Here is a 21,446-nt window from a genome sequence, read left to right as displayed (position 1 = left end):
TGTTGCTAAATTCAGGGGACAATTCTTAGATTTGAAACCCATCAGCAGCATTTGGCATACCCACTTCCTTCTTGAGAACACTTCTCTAGTGGTTTGCAGTAGGTTCCACACTCCCTGGTTTTTCCTCTCACTGGCTGCTCCATCTCAGTATTATTTGCTGGTTCCTCTTTACTTTCCTGACATTTAACTTTGGAGTGTCCCCGATTTTAGTTCATGGACCCCTTCTAGATCTGCCTTCTCTTTGGTGATCTTATCTAGTTTCATGATAAATAAAAGCAGATGTCACAAAAGCCTATACATGGGCTGGTGTTACAGCTCAGTGGTATAGCCCTTGCCTAGCATGTGTGAAGCCCTGGGTTTGATCCCCAGCACCACAAAACAGAAATGAAAACAAAAGCCCCCAGGCGCTGGAGATGTGGCTCAACTGGTAGCATGCTCGCCTGGCATGCGTGCGGCCCGGGTTCAATCCTCAGCACCACATACCAACAAAGATGTGTCCACCAAGAACTAAAAAATAAATATTAAAAAGAAAAAGAAAACAAAAGCCCCCATATGACTCCATTTCTATGATATATTCAGAATAAACAAAAAAAAGAAAGAAAATAGATTTGTGATTACTTGGGGCTAGTGTTGGGAAAGGGGATCACTACAGTGGGCACAAGGGATCCTTTTGTGGTAATGGAAATGTTCTAAAATTGAATTGTGGTGATGGCTGGACAACTTTGCAAATTTGTTTAAAAATCATTAAATTTCATTTAACAAGTAAATTTTTTGTGTGTAAATTATACCTTAATAACACTGTTTAAAAATATCCATGGGGGGCTGGGGATGTGGCTCAAGCGGTAGCGCGCTCGCCTGGCATGCGTGTGGCCTGGGCTCAATCCTCAGCACCACATACAAACAAAGATGTTGTGTCTGCTGATAACTAAAAAAATAAATAAATATTTTTAAAAATTCTCTCTCTCTCTCTTAAAAAAAATATCCATGGGGTGTAGTTCAGTGGAAGAACATGTTTAGCATGCATGAGGCCCTGAATTTGATCCTCAGCAATACATGTGCACAAGCACCACACACACATACACACACACACACACACACCCACACACACACTCCAGAATCCAACCACATATTATGTTCTGTGCCACCATGCTGGTTCTAAGCTAGCATCATCCCCACCTGTAGGGCCAGTTGTCACCTGGATGACTAATCACCATACATACAACCTGGTAAGAGGTTGTCTGACTTCCATTCTTATCCCTTTTTTTTTGGTACCAGAGATTGAACTCAGGGGCACTCAACCCTGAATATTTGGATTTTATTTAGAGACAAGGTCTCAATGAGTTGCTAAGCGTATCACCATTGCTGAGGCTGGCTTTGAACTCGAGATCCTCCTGCCTCAGCCTCCCAAAATACTGGGATTACAGGCATGTGGCACTGTGCCTGGCCCATTCTTATCCCTTAAGTATATTTCCAGCACAATAGCCATAGTGATCCTGGGACATATACAAAGCAGGTCATATCACTTCTGTACTCAATCTCTCTTTTGGCTCTCATCTCCAAGAGAGAGTGATGGATCATAAAGTGGCCTTAAAAACCCTCGCTAATCTGTCCTTTGAGACCTTTCAAAGCTCCTTGCTCACTACTTCTCTCCTTACTATGGACTGGATTTAGTCACACTGGCTTCCTTGCTGCCTTTTGGCATTGCCAGGTACACTCCTGCCACAGGGTGTTGGCACTTCCTGTTGCTTCTGCCTGGAATACTCTTACTACAGATTTCTAATAATTTACCTTCTCAAGCTCCAGTTCAGATGTTACCTTGGGAAATGAAGCTTTCCCAAGCTATTCTCTACATTCCCTAACACCTTTTCTGATTTTTTCCAAGAGCTTATTCACTATTTCAACACACTGCCTTGGTTTTTATTTTATTCTCTATGTCCTCCCACTAAATCAGAAATTTCATGGGATCAGAGATTTTTGTCTCTTTGGTTCACAGCATATCCCCATTCCCTAGCATGGTTCTGAGATATATAGAAAACCTTCAAAAATGTGCTTTTTAATCATTTAAATATATTTATTACCTTATGCTTTGAATATAGTACTTGCTGCTCTGTCCCTGTGTCTTATTTTTTTAAAATGGATGTTTCTTTATCTTCCTCTCTTCCTCCCCCTAATCTTCCCATCTCTAGTCTGAGGAAACAGTATTATCTTTCTTCCCCATCCTAGGCAGAGTTACCAGTCCTTGAGCACACAGCCACCACAGGAACAAGGTAATTCAGTAATTCAGACTTGGAACGGTGCCAGAAGATCTAAGAAATACCTGTCTCCCAAATTAATAAGTGAACTACAACTCCAGACAGGGAACACCTGGAATTTAGCCTTTGAATCACCTCTTTAAAAAAACAACAACAACAACAAAAAAAAAAACCTGTTCCCTCTGATGGTCAGAATCACAGTCTCTGGGACAAGAGTTCTATGTGTTTCTCCTTTGTTACCAAAGCAATAAAACTTCTTTTTCCTTTTTCTTAAAAAATATTTATTATTAATTAAGTTCTTAAAAATTTTTAGTGCATTGCAGTTATATATAGTAGTGAGGTTCATTTTGTTCTATTCATAAATGAAACATAGTTTTGTCCATTTTAATCCCCAGTGCTATCCCCTTTCCTCCCTCCCTCCCCATTCTTCCTCTATTCTATTGGTCTTCCTTCTATTTATTTATGTTTTAGTTGGTGCATTATAGTCATAAATAAACTTGAAATGCATTGCGATATAGTTATAATGCACATGGCATAATTTGGTCCACTTTATTCCTCAGCCTTCCCCTTTGCCTCCCCTCCTCTACTGCTCTCCCTTCTAGTTTCACAAGTTCCCCCTTTTACTATTCCTTTTGTCTAACTTCCACATAGGAAAGAAAATATTTGACCCTTGACTTTCTGAGTCTGGCTTATTTCATTCAGCATGACGTTCTCCAGCTCCATGTATTTACCAGCAAATGCCATAATTGCCGTCATTTTCATAATACCATACTTTCTTTCATTCTTTATGGCTAAGTATAACCATAAGTAAAACAAAATGAGTATATAGACCATATTTTCTTTATTCATTCTTCTGTTGGTGGGCACCTAGGCTGGTTCCACAGCTCAAATATTGTGAGTTCTGCTGCTATAAACATTGGTATGCATTTATCACTACAGTATGCTGATTTTAGCTCTTTTGGATAAATACCAGGGAGTGGGATAGCTGGATCATATGGTGGTTCCATTCCTAATCTTTTGAGAAATTTCCATATTGCTTTCCAAAGTAGTTATACTAATTTGCAGTCCCACTAAAAACATATAAATATAACTTTTCCTCTACATCCTCACTAGCAATTATTGTTATTTGTAGTCTTGATGATTGCCATTCTAACTGGGATGAAATGAAATCTCATTGTAGTTTTGATTTGCATCTTTCTGAATGCTCAGGATGTTTAACTTTTAAAAATATATTTGCCAGTCATTTATCTTTCTACTTTTGAGAAATGTCTCTCTAGATATTTCACCCCTTTGAGTAGGTTATTAGTTTTTTTGATGTTAAGTTTTTTCAGTTCTTTATATATTTTGGTTATTAATCCCCTCTTGGAGGAGTGGCTGGCAAAGACTTTTTTTCCCATTCTGTAGGCTTTCTCTTCAGTTTCTTACAATTGTTTCCTTTGCTTTGCAGAAACTTTCAAATTTAATGAGATCACACTTATTTATTGATTCTTGGTTTTATTTCTGAGGTTTTGGAGTATTATTAAAGAAGTCATATTAGGCATGGTGGCCCACACCTATAATTCCAGCAGCTCAGGAAATTGAGGCAGGAGGATCATGAGTTCAAAACCAGCCTCAGCAATGGCAAGGCGCTAAGCAACTCAGTGAGACCCTGTCTCTAAATAAAATACAAAATAGGGCTGGGGATGTGGCTCAGTGGGCAAATACCCCAGAGTTCAATCCCTGGTACCTGCTTCAAAAAGGAAATCAGTACCTGTACCCTATGTTTTTTTCTAGCAGTTTCACTGTCCCTGATCTAATTCCTAGATCTTTAATACACTTTCAGTTGATTTTGTGCAGGGTGAAAGGCAGGGATCTAGTTTCATTCTTCTACATAAGGCTATCCAGTTTTCCCAGCACTATTTGTTAAAGAGGCTATCTTTTCTCCAACTTCAGTAGCATTGTCATGCCCCTACAAGTGTTTAATAATATAGTTGAAAGATGTTACCAAAACTAACATTGGTGATTTTGTTGTTGACCTAGTTATCTATTAATATGCATTACAGACTATACTTGATTATATATCTATAATTCTAGCAGTGATTCTGAAAATAATCTCTACCAAATCCCCCACCTCTGCTCTCACACACACACATACACAGTCTCTCTCACACACAAATTTTGCAACTTAGGAGTTTTTAAAAATTTATGTGTACTTATTTATTTATTTGTTAGAGTTTAGTGGCTTTTAGTATGTTCACAAAGTTGTGCAGCTGTCACCATTACTAATTCTGGAATCTTTTCATTACTCCCAAGAAGAAACCTGATACAGTCAGCAGTCACTCCCTATTCTTCCCTTCCCCAGCTCCTGGCAACCACCAATCTACTTTCGGTCTCTATGGATTTGCCTATCCTGGACATTTCATAGAATTGAAGTCACATAATATGTGGCCTTTTATATCTGGCTTCTTTCATGAGTTTTTTTTTAATCCAAGAAGTAAACTGTGCTTTACTAATCAAAGGATCTTTACTGACCTTTAGTTAAAGTGTATCATAACTGAATTTGCATAAACAATTTAACATTTATATCTGTTATGATTACACTCCTTCAAACTTCTGTGTCAAAAATTATTTTTGATTAACCACATTCAGAACCTGACATTTGAAAGCAAGATACCCACTGTTCTCTACAAGAAAAAGGTCACAAGATTTTTTTCCTTTAAGAAAAAGGAAGTAAGGATATTGTTCCCCTTGTTTCTTAAATTGTCAAAGAAGCATTCAATATTTTTTTTACTAGAACCATCATGTTTAATAAAGACTAATTAGGAATTCTTATCAAGTTGGATCAATTTTTTTCTTCACCACATCTCTTCTATGTAGTATAAAATTATTGTATAAAATATGTGGCAAAAAGTATATCAATTGTATGGCTTTCACAAGGGGTCCCATTCTCCCACAATTCTATTAGGCTGGGGGATTTCACACTTAGCCCATCCAATGAACTTTCTCTATTTTCTCTTTCCCCTCTTTAATCAATGCTTGATATTATCTATGGACATGATTCTTCCCTTTAATTATCCATTAAGCTTCCTTGCAGACCTTAATTATGTTTGTATACCCCAAAGCCCCAAGGTTTAACTCCAAGCATGGTAGATGCTTAATGCAATTTTAAAAATTAGATTTTTGCTTCGAGTAGAATTTCAATATGAGCTCATGTGTTTTGGTTCTGCATAGCCTACTGTACACTTTAAAAGCACTGCATCTAACTTAATAAATGGGATCAAATGTTACTATTTTTAATGTTTCAAACCTACTCTCCAGAAAAATAATTTGTTCAAAATAAACATATTTCATTTTGTTATGGAATTTGAATATTATGAGACTAATGAAGTAAAGCCCTGATTCATAAGGGCTGTGTTAGATTGCATTATTGTTCATATATTTAATAAACTTCCCAGTAGGACAATTTGAGAACACTACACCACTCACATTAGGCTTTCCCATGTGACTTTCAGTGCCCTTCCATTTAGGGAGATTATACATGCCAAGATGTGGCTTGCTTTGGTCAATAAAGATGAGTGGAAATGATGAATGTCACTTCAGGATGGAAAAAGAGCCAGCAGGGATCTTATTTTGGTATGATTTCAACAAATGAGATCTGCAGTTAGCTCATGTTCATCATCTAGGGGTCAGAAAAAAAATGACATGGATTGGAACTACAGCTAAGCCCTGATGGACATTAAGGTGTGAAATGAGTCTTCAGTTTTGCAAACCACAGTGATAGTGGGGTCATTATTGTTTTGTTTTGTTTTGGTACCAGGGATTGTTTGAACCCAGGGGTGCTTAACCACTGAGCCATATCCCTAGTCCTTTTTATTTTTCATTTAGAGATAGGGTCTCACTAAGTTTCTGAAGTCCTCAACAAATTGCTGAGGCTGGTGTCAAACTTGCAATCCTCCTGCCTTAGTCTCCCCAGTCACTGGGATTACAGGCATGCCCCACTGTTCCAGGCTTGTGGAGTCATTGTTTTTATCACAGTGTAGTTTAGCCTAAATTGATACATAAGTATCAGTACATAAGTATCAGAGAGATAATTCCATTTGCCTCTATTTATATTAGGTATGGCACTAACTTGGACTAGACAATCTGTAAAGATACATTCTAACTTTGTATCAATCAGGGTTTGTGGTTGCAGATGAAAGACATCAACTCATTCTAATTTAGAAAGAGAATTTATTGGAGAAATACTGAGTACCTCTTAGAGGCAAGGCTGGAGTATTGAGCATGAAACCAACAGGAAGTCAGGGCCTGGAGCCTGATTGAATGGCATGATTAAGATGCTGTCACTGTTACATAGTGGATACTACCACTGGTTCCTTGCCATTGGCATAATTCTGTGGTCACTAGAGACTAAAGGCCACCAACAGCCATGCTAGAATGAACTCTGAGCTATTACAGTATCTCTGTACTGCTTGCGAAAGATTCAGATCTTCAAAGAGAGTATCTGATTAACTAGCCTTGGTCTCTTGCCTGTATCTTTGTTGCCAGGGTACTGGAAGAACAAGTATCTGCCCCTTAGGGGCTTTTATAATGAGAAGACTCACAAAACATCAGAAGGACCTTCAGATGCCAAGCAAACCTTGTCCCCCCACAAAAGATAAATATCTCCTACAAACTCTTAGAAGATAAGCAACCTTTACAACTCCTAATTCATATTTCTTACTAAGTCATGCTTCCCTTTATGGGAGTATAACATACAATGTATTAAAAATTATTGCATTCTAATTGAAAATTGTGTGATGAATGGACATATTCTAATCCAGTGCTGCCTAATAGAATTTTCTGTGATGATGGATTTTTTTTTTATCTTCACTGGCAAAGGGATAGTCACTAACCATATGTGCCCATTGTGCACTGGAAATAGGCTAATATGATTAAGAAACTGAGTTCTGAAAGCCATTTAATCTAAATTGGCTTATACTTAAATTTAAACAACCACATGTGCTTAGTGGCCATTTTGGACAGCACAGTTCTACTCCATTCAGGCATTGCAGCTAATTTTCCCCATGAAGGTCATCACATCTTTTGTGTGTGTTAGTATTTTGTAATTTTGTTATTAAAATTGGTATTTTTTATGAATATATATTTCCTGTCTTTATTAGATGTATAAATAGAATTTATTTTTGTTAACCATTTTATACTTAGCCACCTTCCTAAACTCTTTTAATGATATAATGTCTAGAGTTATTTGGATTTTCTAATCATATATCTGTGTTTAATATAGTTCTGTTTCTCACTTTGCAAATCTCATCCTTTTTTAAAAAAAAAAAACTTCTATATGCTAGGACCTCTCATGCAATATTGAAGAGAGTGGTTACAGTAAATACTTATTTTTTCCTGTTGTAAAAGTCATACTTATAGAATTTTACCATTAAGAATAATGTTTGGGGCTGGGGATGTGGCTCAAGTGGTAGCGCGCTCGCCTGGCATGCGTGCGGCCCGGGTTCGATCCTCAGCACCACATACAAAGATGTTGTGCCTGCCGAAAACTAAAAAATAAATATTAAAAAATTCTCTCCTCTCTCTCTCTCTCTCTCTCTCTCTCTCTCTCTCTCTCTCTCTCTCTCTCTCTCTCTTTAAAAAAAAAAGAAAGTATAATATTTGGAGGCTAGGCACTGTGGGGCATGCCTGTGATCCCAGTAGCTCCGGAGGCTGAAGCATGGAGGATCATGAGTTCAAAGCCAGCCTTGGCAATTTAGCAAGGTCCTAAGCCACTCAACGAGACCCTGTCTCTAAATAAAATACAAAAAAGGGCTGAGGATGCTCAATGGTAAACACCCCTGGGTTCAATCCCTGGTACCAATAATAGTAGTAGTAGTAATAATAATAATAATAATAATTGTTATAGGTTTTTGGTAGTTTTTGTGTGTGTGTGTGTGTTGTGTGTGGTGCTGGGGATTAAACCCAGGGCCTTGTGCATGTGAGGCAAGGACTCTACCAACTGAGCTATATCCCCAGCCCTGGTAGATATTCTTTATGAAGTTAAGGAGCTTTCCTTCTATATCTGATTTACTAAGAGGTTACTTATCATAAATTGGTATTGAATTTAATTCTATGCATTTTTTCTTTATCTGGTACTTTTGGGGGAGGATGCTGGGGATTGAACCTAGGCCCTCATGTATGCTCTACCACTGACTTAGACCCCAGGCCCCCAATTTTTCTTTATCCATAGAGTTGATTATATAGTTTTTTTTCCTTTAAATTGGTAATGTTAAACTACCTTTGCATTCCTGAGATACATCAAAATTAGACATACAAAATTTGGCTGTTTTAATTTCCATTGTAGCCTAAGGCAAAGATTAGATTTGGATGCTATATTAAATAATTTTAGAATTTGCTTTAAATTGCTTCATTAAAAAATTTGCACTTATTGCTCAAAACAATACTGTAACATGGAATTCAAAACTCAAAAATTACCTAGGATCCTACTGCCATAACAATTCAACTGTTTAGATTTTGTTCTCCATTTTTTCATTTATAAATATGCACAAACACACAAATATACTTTTTACATAGCTGTAATCATGGTATCTATGCAATTTTCCTCCTGTTGCCTTTAAAGGCTAAGTTCAGTTGATGACTCATGTTCATCAGCAAATCATCAAAAAAATCAAATTCCTCACTTAATTCCTGAATTTTAATGCCTTTTCCATTGGGCCATATTTATTTAACTGAGTTAAGCTATGTTTAGAGTGTGGCAGAGAAAAGAACAGCACTATTCAGCATGCATATATTATTTCTGAGAGAACATGTTAGGTCTAGTTATGGATAGAGAAATGCAGTTTCAGGAGTTTCATCAGTTAGGAAAATTTAGTAATAGTTTGTACATTTTTTAATTGAATGCTGCTATGTTCTGTGTCCTTGGTGAACTGCTGGTTCCTCAACTTCTTCTACTCCCCACACATCTTTCCCATTACTTCTTGCTCATCCTTAGGGCTCATGGTGAATCCCATCCTCATTCATGCTTTCTTTCATATCATCACCAGTATACCCACCTGCTGCATCTTGTTTATTTCCTTCAAGGCCCTTAATCCAATTTGTAACTACACATTTGTTTAGTTGCATATTGAATGTCTCTTCCACTCTTTTTTAAAAAATTATTTCTCACAGTTTTTTTTATACCATTATTTATTTATTTTTATGTGGTGCATGAGGATCGAACCCAGGGCCTCACACGCCTAGGCGAATGCTCTACCACTGAGCCACAACCCAGCCCATCTCTTCCACTCTTATTTTTAAGCTCTCCTAGGAAAAGGGCTGAATTTGTTTAATTCACTAAGATAAGGTCATATGATATATTAAAAAAGCTAGCAGATGGGATTAACATATGCAGGAGGATGGTAGTCTTCAGAGAAGGATGGTGCTGGGGACACTATCTGATTCCTACTGTGACTTTTACTGCTTTGTTCTTACTTAAGCATATATACTTGTTATATATTTGTCAAATAAATATTAACATGGATTGACTTTTCATTTCCCGCAAATTTTAAAACCATCCAAGGGAAAAGGGTAAATGTGTATCTATGCTGTGTGCATTGGAAGGGTTTGGGTTAGTGTGGTTACCCATGGACTTGGGAGGTATGAGTTGAATTGGTTCCTTGCTCCCATGCCCCCTCTCTTCTTACAATAGGTAGGCCGCCCAACAGATGGATACATGTAAGTGACCTGACTCCCAGGTGTGCCATTCAACATGAACTATTATATAGAATTCATGGGGTCCATGAAAGAATATATCTTCTGTCATGGTTGAGGGTCAGAATTTTCATTTGGGCACATCAACCTGAGGCTGGAGATTCTGAGATTTGCTCACTGGTGATATGGAGATTAAGGACAAGGCTCTTGTTCATTTTTGCTTTTAAATTCCCTTATGTGTATGTATGTATGTGGTTCTGGGGATGGAACCTAGGGCCCTGTACACCCTAACCAAATGCTCCACCACTGAGCTATACCCTCGGACCCTTCAACTCATTTTTAAACTAGACAGTGAAGACACGAAATTTTTGGTACTTCCTTATATATTCAAGTTTTATCTGACTTAAATATCAGTATCAGAAATTTTATATTATTACAGTAAATATGCTGAACTAGTTTCTAGATAAATGGACAAGTGTGACATTAAAATATATGTTATATAAATATGTAAGTATATAAATCATAAAATATTTTTGTATATATTGAAAAATTATACATTATGCAAATATTTTCTCAATAAGATTGGGATTTTTCTTGTATATACGATTTAGTAATTTTCTTTTTCACTTAACATTATATTCACTCTGACTTTAAAGCCCAATATAATGGGCGTAGGGGTTATTTTTGTATACATTTTATACTTTTTTCCATTGTCAGTGTACATATAAAATAATATGCAATATTGAGAACAAGTTTCTTATTTTGGCCAATGTGTTGGGAACAATATCGAATTTTTGAGTATTTAAATATGTCATTTAATGGTCAAATTGCCTATAATTGAGTTGTGTTTTTTCTGCATACGTGAAAAGTATAATAAATTCAATTTTAGTCAGTATTTATTTATTTTGAGGTGGGTTCTCACTATATTGACCAGGCTAGTCTCAAATTCCTGGACTGAGTGATCCCTCCACCCATCCTAGCTTCCTGAGTAGCTAGAACTATAGGTAGAGCCACTGAGCTCAACTCTTTAGTCATTATTTGTTATACCTGAGTCTGGGGCTCACTTACTTATAGCTTTTCATCAGAGATGCCAGAGACAATTTCTTTCAGTCCTCAACTTGAAATGTGGTGTTAAGTCCCAGTGCTTATAGTAATAAGTAGGTACCATTTAAAGAAAGGAATCATTAATAGCAAATTTGACCTCTTTCTCTTCCATGAATGATGCATTGGTGTTTATAGAATATAAAGATAATTAGATGAATAGAGTCAAACTAGGTCAGTTCTTGAATGTTTTAATCAATAAAGTTCACAGAGCAAGAGAGATAGAGACCATCTATCTAATTTGTGTCAGCTTGCCAGTCACACACATTCAACAACAAAAAACCTTTTCACTTGCTCTGTACCCTACTCTTACACAGACAAATTAGGTAGAAAGGTGAATAGTGGGATATACTAGCATTTTAAGTGTCAATTGAATTCTATCCAAGTATTCTTTCTTTAGGTGTTAACTATAAGCTACACTCAGATATGTTTGAATGCCTTCTTACAATTTAGAACAGCCAAAGAATTGCTTGTAGGACTTTCTTATGACATAGCATTTTCAGGTGGCAGGTAGCTCCTTGTCTTCCTCTTCCTCTTCATCTCCTTCTCCTTCTCCTTTGTCTCCACCTTCTCCTCCTCCTCCTCCTTCTTTTTCTTTTTTTGGTGGTATGGGGTTTCAAACCCAGGGCCTTGTGTACATGGTAGCACGTGCTGTACCACTCCACCATTGAGCTACATCCCCCCTATATCCCCACCCCTTCAGGTGGCATTTCTTTCTTTTGTTTTAGTTGGTGCACTATAGTTGTATATAATGGTCATTTTAACATTTGTATATACACATAATATAACAATATAACTTAGTCGATATCATTCCCCAGTATTTTCCCTTTTCTTCCCCTCCTCACTCCCCTGATCCCTTTACTCTACTGCTCTCTCTTCTATTTTATGAGATTCGCACCACAGACCTTTTCCTTTTTTCTTTTTAGCTTCCCAATACAAAACAAAATATGACCCTTGACTTTCTGAGTTTGGCTTATTTTGTTTAACATAATGGTCTCAAGTTTCATCCACTTTTCTGCAAATGACAATTTCATTCCTCTTTATAACTGAATGAAACTTCATTATATATATATATCTCACATCCATTGACAGATATCTAGGCTGGTTCCACAGTTTGACTATTGTGAATTGTGCTGCTATGAACACAATTCACAATATTATAATGACTTTAATTCTTCAGGATAAATTCAGGTGGCATTTTCTAAATAACCCTGTGGATTTCTTGTTGCAATTTGGTCTAATGTATATGACACTGTATTTTTTTTCTATTGAAAAATTAATGTTCATATATGTTTTATTGTGTAGTTTTAATAGAAGATAATTAATATATTTTCCTTCTATATTCAATGGATTTCTATTTTGTATACTTTTAATTATGTTTCTTCTGAGAAATATTGGCACAACTAAAATTAGATTTCTTTTTTTTTTAAAGAGAGAGAATTTTTAATATTTACTTTTTAGTTTTCGGTGGATACAACATCTTTGTTTGTATGTGGTGCTGAGGATCTAACCAGGGCCGCTGGCATGCCAGGCGAGCGCGCTACCGCTTGAGCCACATCCCCAGCCCCCAAATTATATTTCTTTATATAAGAACATTTCATTTAAATTCAAACTAGAACTCAATCTTTATTATTTGTCTTATTTTCACAATTATTGAAGTGGTGTTTTATATTTGTGTGAAATTCTTAATTATACCCTTTCTAGTGCTGAAGGAAGTTACCTGAAAATGGCCCTCCAAACAGCCAGAGATTTTGTAAATTAATTGTGGGCCCCAAATCATAAAAGTGAGACCCTTCTCCTGGAAAATAAACAAATTAAAGCTACCCCACAAAATGTATCAAGAGCTCACTAAGAATCCCTCCTGTGTCCAGGGACTTGTATTTTATCACCCACGTTTTCAACTACATGTATAAAGCAAGGAATTACAAGCTTCTCCAATGCCACTTTTTGCTACTATTATTTCATACTCAGAGATGATAGAGGTAGTACTTTAACGAGACTCAACTAAAAATTTTAAACGTGAATTAGACAATTTTTTATTCCACAGTATCACAACTGTATTCATTTCTCATCTACCTGTTTGTTCTTTGTTCGCTTGCACATTCTTTTTTTATCACTGTTATAACATCCTGTGACTGGCTCATGCACTCTGTTTATTTTACTTTACCCAAACTTTCAAAAATAACTATTATTTCATGCTGGCAGGCTCTAGAACGCAGGCGGAAGGACACGAGAAGCAGTCTACACGCAGGTAAGCTACGACTTAGCAAAGAAAGTGGTGTGGGGGATGGGGGACGACTCTCCACTACCAGGACCCTCCTTTCTCCGGGCCGGCTGCCAGAGTCTGGTCGCGGACCCCGCCTTCCGGGCCCATTTCCCGGAGCCCCGCCCAGCCTGCCCCAGGCCCCGCCCCGCCTCCTTGGGCCCCGCCCCGGCCGGTCGCCATGTTTTTCCCTCCGCCCTGGACCGAGCCTCTGGAGCTGGAGTCGGGTAGCACTGCTGCTGCTGCCGCCTCTTGCCCGCTTAGACCTCGACCCTCTTTCTGCCTTCCTTGCATCCAGGCGAGCCGGCTTTGAGCTCCCAGGGTGTTCTCCGTGTGGTCGCAAGGTGAGCTGGATTCGGGACGTTCCCTTGAGGGCGGGCGGGGGCTTGAGTCGCGGAGCGCGGGCGTCAAGGGCTGAAGGGCGCTTCTCTGGCCTTGAGCACGGCTCTGGCCTGGGGCACCTGGAGCATCTGTGCTCAGGGCCAGCGCGGGTCACTGCCCTCTTTGAGAGAGGGGACAGCTTGTCTTAAGAGTAAGTCCCACTGACTAACGCAGGCGGAAAGACGGGTTCCCCAACCCACCCCCACGCACAGATGCACGCTCAGATACCAGGGAGAGAGACAAAAACTCAGCTTGGGAAGAGGGGGATGGAAAGACGTCGACAAATAAATGCACTCACCTGGGTACACATATACGCAATAGCTTTGTCCCTAACCACACCAGGACGCACACCCACATCGCCCAGACCAAACCCTATGCCCTAATGATCACTGCAGGGAAAGCAAAGGCACTCACTCTATTTGATTTTGGCGACCTCTGACATCCTACCTAGCTGAACGTGTGCTCAGTCTTCTGACCACGCAGGTGAGAAGCTTAGAATGTAAAGCCACTGCTAGGGGCTGCAGGCGGTTTGGGGCATTATCTGATTCAGATACTGGCTAAGGTTTCACAATAGCGATCCTTTCTTTGTTTTTCCACCTTAGTAAGTAAAAAGGTAAGATGAGAGTTTTAGGTGCTGACCAAGTAGTTGGTGCTTTTTTAAGTGAGGACACATCCCGTGACCACAGTTCTTTTGAGGAATAACTTTTCTGCAACTTTACAAATTGGCACGTGACCACAGTCTTTTCATAGTCTTTCAAAGCCCTCATAAAATCTATGGACAGAATTTGTTTTTTATTTTGTTGTTTACAACTTTGTTTTTTCCTCCCTGGCGCTACTGTAATGGAAAATCCCTATTTTGCCTGTAATCTCAGAGACTGACCAGTGGGACAAAACTAGAGTGAAAGGAAACCCAGAACTGTCCATTTAGGAACTTTTGAGAAGCCTGCTTTTAGTTTCTTTCTCTTCGCCTCGCTTTTTCCCCTCCCCCGCTCTCTCCCCCTCCCTCCCCCTCCCCTCTCCCCCTCCCCTCTCCCCCTCCCCTCTCCCCCTCCCCTCTCCCCCTCCCCTCTCCCCCTCCCCTCTCCCCTCTTCCCTCTTTCCCCTCCCCTCTTCCCCCTCCCCTCTTCCCCCTCCCCTCTTCCCCCTCCCCTCTTCCCCCTCCCCTCTTCTGTTCTCCCGCCTCCCTCCCTCCCTCCCTTCTCTTTCTTTTCTTTCTTTCTCCTTCCCTCGCCCAGGGATGCTCAGCCACCAAGCTACACCCCTGGTCCCTTTTATGTTTTTTATTTTGAGACAGGATTTGGCTAAAGTTGCTGAGGCGGCCTCGAACTTGCTATCATCGCGCCTCAGCCTCGCGAGTTGCTGGAATTAGAGGCGTGAGCTTCCATGCCGGCCTTAGTTTCTCTTTTTTAGAAGTTTATGTTGAAGTTATCACTATCTATGTAGAACTTTTAGTATTTTATTTAGAATCCCGTTATCTAACAGTGGTATGGTTTTCTGGTACTTTCAGTGCGTTTTGTACATTGCGGTAAGTCGTCTTCTTTATATTAAAATGTTTTGGGTTTGGGGACATATTTATTTTGGAGACTTTTGTGATTTGGAGATTTTTTTGTTGTTGTTCATTATTTTGGAGGTTAGAGTAGACGGCCAGAAACTAAGTAGAACTATCTAGATTCTTGGAGACCAGAGAAATACTAGTCCCTTTTTTCCAGCCTCTCCTCTTTTTGTTTCTTTATCTGGACTACTTCCACCTAGACTACAGTACTCTGGAGGGCTAAATATAAGTTTCTTTGGTTCTAGCAATTAATTTTTTGACCTCTCATTTCATACTATTTTTATTGGTAACCCACTCTGGCACTGCGTGTTCTGTGCATGTAAATCCTGAGCATGCATCATTGCATTTCACTCTCATAGTATTTCTACAGCAATTGCTCTACATTATAGATGAGGAATTTTCTGGACAATTGGAAGATCAGGTCTTTTTCCCCCAAGTAATACAAGTGGTGAGGATGCAGAGTTGATTTTCAAATCAGGTCTGTGTGATTTATAGTAGTAGTTCTCAACTGGGGGCCATTTTGTTGATGTCTGGAGTTCACACCTGGGGGCCAGAGAGGTACTGCTGTAATCTATTGGATAGAAGCCAGAGATAGCTTATAGACAGCACCCAAAGAAAGTTGTTTGGCCCAAAATGTTTGCTAAAGTGCTGGGACTGAAAAATCCTGCTTTAGAACGGTCTGCAACTGTAGGCTCCTATTTCTCTACTTCTGTAGTTCTTAAAATATAAGGTAATTTTCCTACTAAGGATAGGATCCTCATTATTTTAAAGCAAGCTGGGGAAAATTCTCTTGACTAAGAGTCATATATTTGAAAGATGAAGGAGTGAGCAAAGAATTTCTGGTAACAGAAACTATGTTTTGTTATAAGGGAGACACGACCAAAACAACTGGAGAAGCATTGAAGTGGACTTGGTGAGTTTAGTTTCCAGTTGTCCACATTATCCAAGCAACCCATGGGGGCACTGATACAAAGGTGCTGGTGAGAAAGGTAGTTTTGCTTTCAATCAGGATCAGGTTTTGGCATCATTCTAGTAGAGAATTTATTTCTGGGGCTATTCAGGTGTTCATTAAAAAAACAGAACCACTCCACACCCAGCACCGAAGTACCTGTGTCGTGGTATTTACTGTGGGCACACTTAGACAAAATAGGGGAAAGTTGATGTGTTCTTTATACCTTTGTACAGTTGATCACGTGTAAGTATTTACAAGAATCAAATTGAGAAACCTTTCTTATTAAATGCAAAATTTTTCCTTAAATTTAGCCCCAGTAGTCAATATTTGTGTGTGCATTTTATCTTTGAAATCAATAAATAAATAATAAAAATTTTAAAAGTAGCAATTGTTTAATTTCTTGCTGGTGTTTTTTTCCCAACCTGTTTTTTTTCCCCCCATGCCTACTCACAGGCCTTTCAATATGTACTGCTTCATTCTGGTGGCACTTGTAACTGTTAAGTGAATTTTGGGAGTGGTTGAGAAGAGCAGTCAAAAAGAGATCTCATTTTAGGTATCCCTAGCTTCACACTTCACATAGTCAGTGTGGCATCTTTTTGTTTCTATATTTGGTTTTTGACTCAGGCCATCACACAGTGTGTTTTTTTGCTAACAAATAGGTTTCTCTGCCTCTCATCAGGAGTTGTCTGCTATGGGTTGGGGGTGGGGAGGTGCACTGAATTACACACCTGAGAAGGATTGCTGTCACATTTGATTTAACAAAATGTTTTTTTTTTTTTTTCCTGGAAAGGGTCAAGGTAAATTTTTGCCAGAGGAATCTTGCTTGATCAGTAGTTGTCTTGCTTCTCTGGCCAAGTTAGGTCACTGCAGTTCTTTCTTTGTAAAATGAGATGGTTGTACTTCATAATCTCTGAGATTATATGACACCAAGTAGAGACAGCAAATTATTAACTTCCATGTAATCCTGCCCCAGGGAATATGTTGGTTAAGCAGCAGGAGGAAATAAACCAATTAGAAGTTGTGTGTGTTTGAGCTATGCATTTAACTTGAAAGCTATCTACATAATAAATTTGTTAGTCAAAAAACTAAGCATTAAAAAAACAGGGCTCCTGACTAAGTAGGTCATCAATGGAGACCATTTATTAAGGATTGCAGGGTTGGGGGAGGTGAACTCACAAATGCCTTAGGGAGTTTGGAAGGAAGTTCTGATGCAAACCTGAGGGAGGAGACCTGGAGCCACCTAGGTGTGTGGGTAGAGAGGAGGTGAGGGAGGCAGTCCCAGGTCTACTTTGCCAGGGAGCCTGGGCTGGTTAGATAACTTGAAGGAGAAATCTGTTTCCCAGTGTGACTCTTAATACTATACATGTTGTGAAGTTGTGCTCTGGTATTTCCACATTCTAGATTTTTCCATTCCTTTTTGTTAATTTTTGATCATGATGAGTTTGGGCTTTCAAATGCTGTTGCTTGTCATGAACAGACAACTAGATTTAGTTAAGTGAATGTAAGCTGGGTAAGAGCTATATCCATGTGGGGTGGAGGGTGGATTGTGTTTGGAAAAAAACAGAAGTGAATCAGGCAGCCCAGGCTTTGCTTTCTGTAGACACAGACTTTTGTCTTGGGCCCGATGCATTACAAATGTGTGCCGTTGTTCGATAGGGAAGAGAGAAAGAGTACAGAACAACTCTATGCATTCATTCTATTACCATATTCTTTATCCAAGTGTGAAGGATGGTGGAACTGTATAAAAGAGCTGAACCCTTTTAATTCCAAGTTCTTTTGAATTGAATTAGATTTTTGGGTACAGACACTAAGGTAACTTCCAGGTTAGTTCTCAAAAAAAAAAAAAAGTGACTGAGTTCTCAAGAGAAGCCTGGAAACAGGTTTGTTTCTAGAACTTGCTATGTAGAACTCTTAACAGGAGTGTTTAATGATTCTAACTGGTTCAGAAAAATTGCAAATCAGAGCGGGGGGTGTAGCTCAGTGGTAGAGTGCTTAAGTAGCATGAGTCCAAGGCCTTGGTTTGATCCCCAGCACTGCCAGAAAAAAAAGTTAGAAATCACTGGGCTGCTGTTTGTAGCTGTGTGACTGCTCCAGTCTTGTGTTTTCACATTTGTGTATTTGATTAGGTAAACATACTTGAAAATACATACATAATGCAGTTGGAAGTCAGAACACCTGATTGTTTCTTAGGACCACATACATTGATGAATGCAGAGTGTTTCTCCGGAATGAATTCCAGGGTTCTTAAATACATTTTTGAAAATAGTTGTTTTGGAGCAAACAGCTGCCACTCTCATAATCCACTCTAATTTTTGTACAATACTTGATTCATGTCACAGCAGTTCTGGGAAATCCAGCTTCACAAAGATGATGTCATCAAAAGGAATGTGTGCAATCTAGTGTTGAAATTGTGAACTCTCTTCAGAAGGTGTCTTGCAAGTCTCAAGTATCTCTTTGTTTTCCTTAGAAATTTAAAATAACCTGCCCTGCCCCTATGAATTTGCCATGATGTTTTAGGGCACATTAGCACACAGTTTGGGAATCACATGATTAGAAGTTGGCATTTTCCAAGGTTTAGTAGTAAGGAAATAAGATATCAAAATTGGGTTTTAATTCTCCACACCACCCTTCCTGTGTCTGTAAGCTTTTCCTTTGGATCCTCATTTTTTTTTAATTGTAGATGGACACAATATTTTATTATTTTTTATGTGGTGCCAGGGATCAAACCCAGTGCCTCACACATGCTAGGCAAGTGCTCTACCACTGAGCTACAGCTCCAGCCCCAAGATCCTCAATTTTTCCCAGTGCTAATGGTGCAGTTTGGGGAAGTAGGCGGATGCTAATATTATTTGAGCAATATTAGAAAGAAAGTGGACACATTTCTTATATCAACAAATCATGTGGATAAGACTGAAGAGAGATTTTGAAAGTGAGGAAAACAATTAACATGGTTTTAAATGTGTTAAATTGAACTACCATTAGGGTACCAGATGAACATATTCTCAAGGGGATTGGGTTTTAATTCTCCACACCACCCTTCCTGTGTCTAAAGGGGATTGGAAATTCTTGCCTGGCCCCAGGGTGTGAGAGGGTGGAGGTGGACTTTAGGAATCAGTGTGTTTTATAGCCCAGGAAGTTGTATATGAGAAGACATATGGACTTTAACCTTGCAAAATACCTTCATTAAGAGCCTGTTGGGAGTATCTTGCCAAGTATGTTCTGTAGTGCAGTCTTTCTTGCTGTAAATTCTTTCAGCTTTTATTTGTCATGGAAGGCTTTTATTTCATCATCAAATTTGAAGCTTAATTTTGCTAGATTCTTGGTTGGCATCCATTATCTTTTAGAGCTTGGTATATGTTGTTCCAGGATATCCTAGCTTTGAGAGCCTGGATACTTGGCAAAATACTCCACGAGGAGGAAATGAAAAACAGCAATGAAAATCAAAGGGAAGAACTACAATAAAGAAAAAGCCAACCAAAGGAGAAATCAAGTCAAGCTAAATACCAAAAATAAACAAAAATGAACAGTAAAAAACAACAAAATCATGGATTTTGCAGGGAAATGGATGGCATTAGAGCAGATTATGCTAAGTGAAGCTAGCCAATCCTTAAAAAACAAATGCCAAATGTCTTCTTTGATATAAAGAGAGCAACTAAGATCAGAACAGGGAAGAAGAGCATGAGAAGAAGATTAACATTAAACAGAAACGAGTTGGGGGAGAGAAAGGGAGAGAGAAGGGAAACTATGGAAATGGAAGGAGACCCTCATTGTTACACAAAATTAACATATAAGAGTTTGTGAGGGGAAAGGGGAAAAAAACAAGGGAGAGAATTAAACAACAGCAGATGGGGTAGAGAGGGAAGATGAGAGGGAAGGGGAGGGGGGATAGTAGGGGATAGGAAAGGTAGCAGAATACAACAGTCACTAATATGGTATTATGTAAAAATGTGGATGTGTAACCAATGTCATTCTGCAACTTGTATTTGGGGTAAAAAATGGGAGTTCATAACCCACTTGAATCAAATGTATGGAAGATGATATGTCACGAGCTTTGTAATGTTTTGAACAACCAATAAAAAAATGAACAGTAATACAATTCATGTCTCTTTCAACCCTTTTGGATAAATTTTTACACATAAAAATTTTAACTACAGTATCATCTAAAAAAAAAAAAAAAAAGAGCCTGTTAGGAAAAGGAACCATCCGGTTGAAGAAAGCTAAGGAGACAGGAGGAAAGAAAGCAGAAGCTATTGTCAGAGTAGTTTTATGGCCCATTAAATAGGGTCACTTGCCAGACTGTTTGACCTAATAGAGTAGTAACAGATAGTGAGTTCTAGCCAAGACTTGAGGATATCTCCTGTGCCTCTGGCTAGATGCATGCTACTATACTAAACACTTCCCTAGTCGGTACTTGATTTGCCTTCTGAGATTTGATGTCATGTACATCCTGAGAGAATTCAATGTGTATTAGCTGGGCCTCAGGTGGAGAAACTGGTCAAATCACTTTAGGGTTATGTGTGCTTTAGGGCACTCAGGTGAGGAACCAGAAGTCACTGGATTGGCCAATAGGCATTCTTCAATGGCTTGCTGATATTCTGGGTAATGGAGGGATTGGGAGTCTGTGTACAGGGTTAATCTGGTGATGGGGGCGGGCAAATGGAGAGATGGATAGTAGTGATGGCAGTGTTAAGTCTTGGCTGGGAAAGGGTGTGTGTGTGTGTGAGAGAGAGAGAGAAAAGTCAATTTCAACACCTTAGTAGTGGCAAACTGAGATGTCATTGACAGAGAAGTGACAGTTATATCAGATAAACTGACCTTTGTGAAGAGTTACCTACAGCATTTCCTTGAGCTGGTGACAACTTCCCTGCAAGATGGTATTTGGGAGCCTCTACTCTAGTTGAGTCCTATATGCCAAACATATAGGACATATAGCTACTATTCCCTCCCCCCTTCTTCCTCCCTCCCTTCCTTCCTTTTTTTTTTTTTTTTTAACCTTTTTGGGAAATTCCTACTCTTTTTACTTGACTTCTCCAGCTGTGAAGTTCTTTGCTGTGTCTTGGGGCCTGGTGGACAGTGTTTGTGTACTGGCTCTTCCCAGGGTTTGTATAAAAGTTCTCCAGCTTCTTATCTTTGTCTGCTCTAAATTACAGACACCTGCTTTCTTATCTAACTTGAAGAGAAGTATCAAAACTAGTGTTTCCATATCCATACATGTATGAAGACACGAATGGTATGAATCTACTTTGTGTACAACCAGAGACTTGAAAAATTGTTTTC

The 21,446-nt window shown here is 38.9% G+C and overlaps 1 protein-coding gene across 5 annotated transcripts in view; it reads left to right on the top strand.

Moving 5' to 3' along the window:
• Positions 1–13,442: 13,442 nt before the first annotated feature.
• Positions 13,443–21,446, top strand: part of Rab9a (RAB9A, member RAS oncogene family) — a 21,436-nt gene continuing 13,432 nt past the window's right edge. For all 5 annotated transcript variants that reach the window (XM_040288520.2, XM_040288611.2, XM_005315973.4 and 2 more), the window contains exon 1: positions 13,443–13,628. The gene's annotated coding sequence lies outside the window, so the exon portion shown is untranslated. The remainder of the gene's footprint in view (positions 13,629–21,446) is intronic.

Source organism: Ictidomys tridecemlineatus, chromosome X, assembly GCF_052094955.1.
Source record: "Ictidomys tridecemlineatus isolate mIctTri1 chromosome X, mIctTri1.hap1, whole genome shotgun sequence".
Classification (NCBI taxonomy): Eukaryota; Metazoa; Chordata; class Mammalia; order Rodentia; family Sciuridae; genus Ictidomys; species Ictidomys tridecemlineatus.
This window is presented reverse-complemented; position numbering and strand designations above follow the sequence as displayed.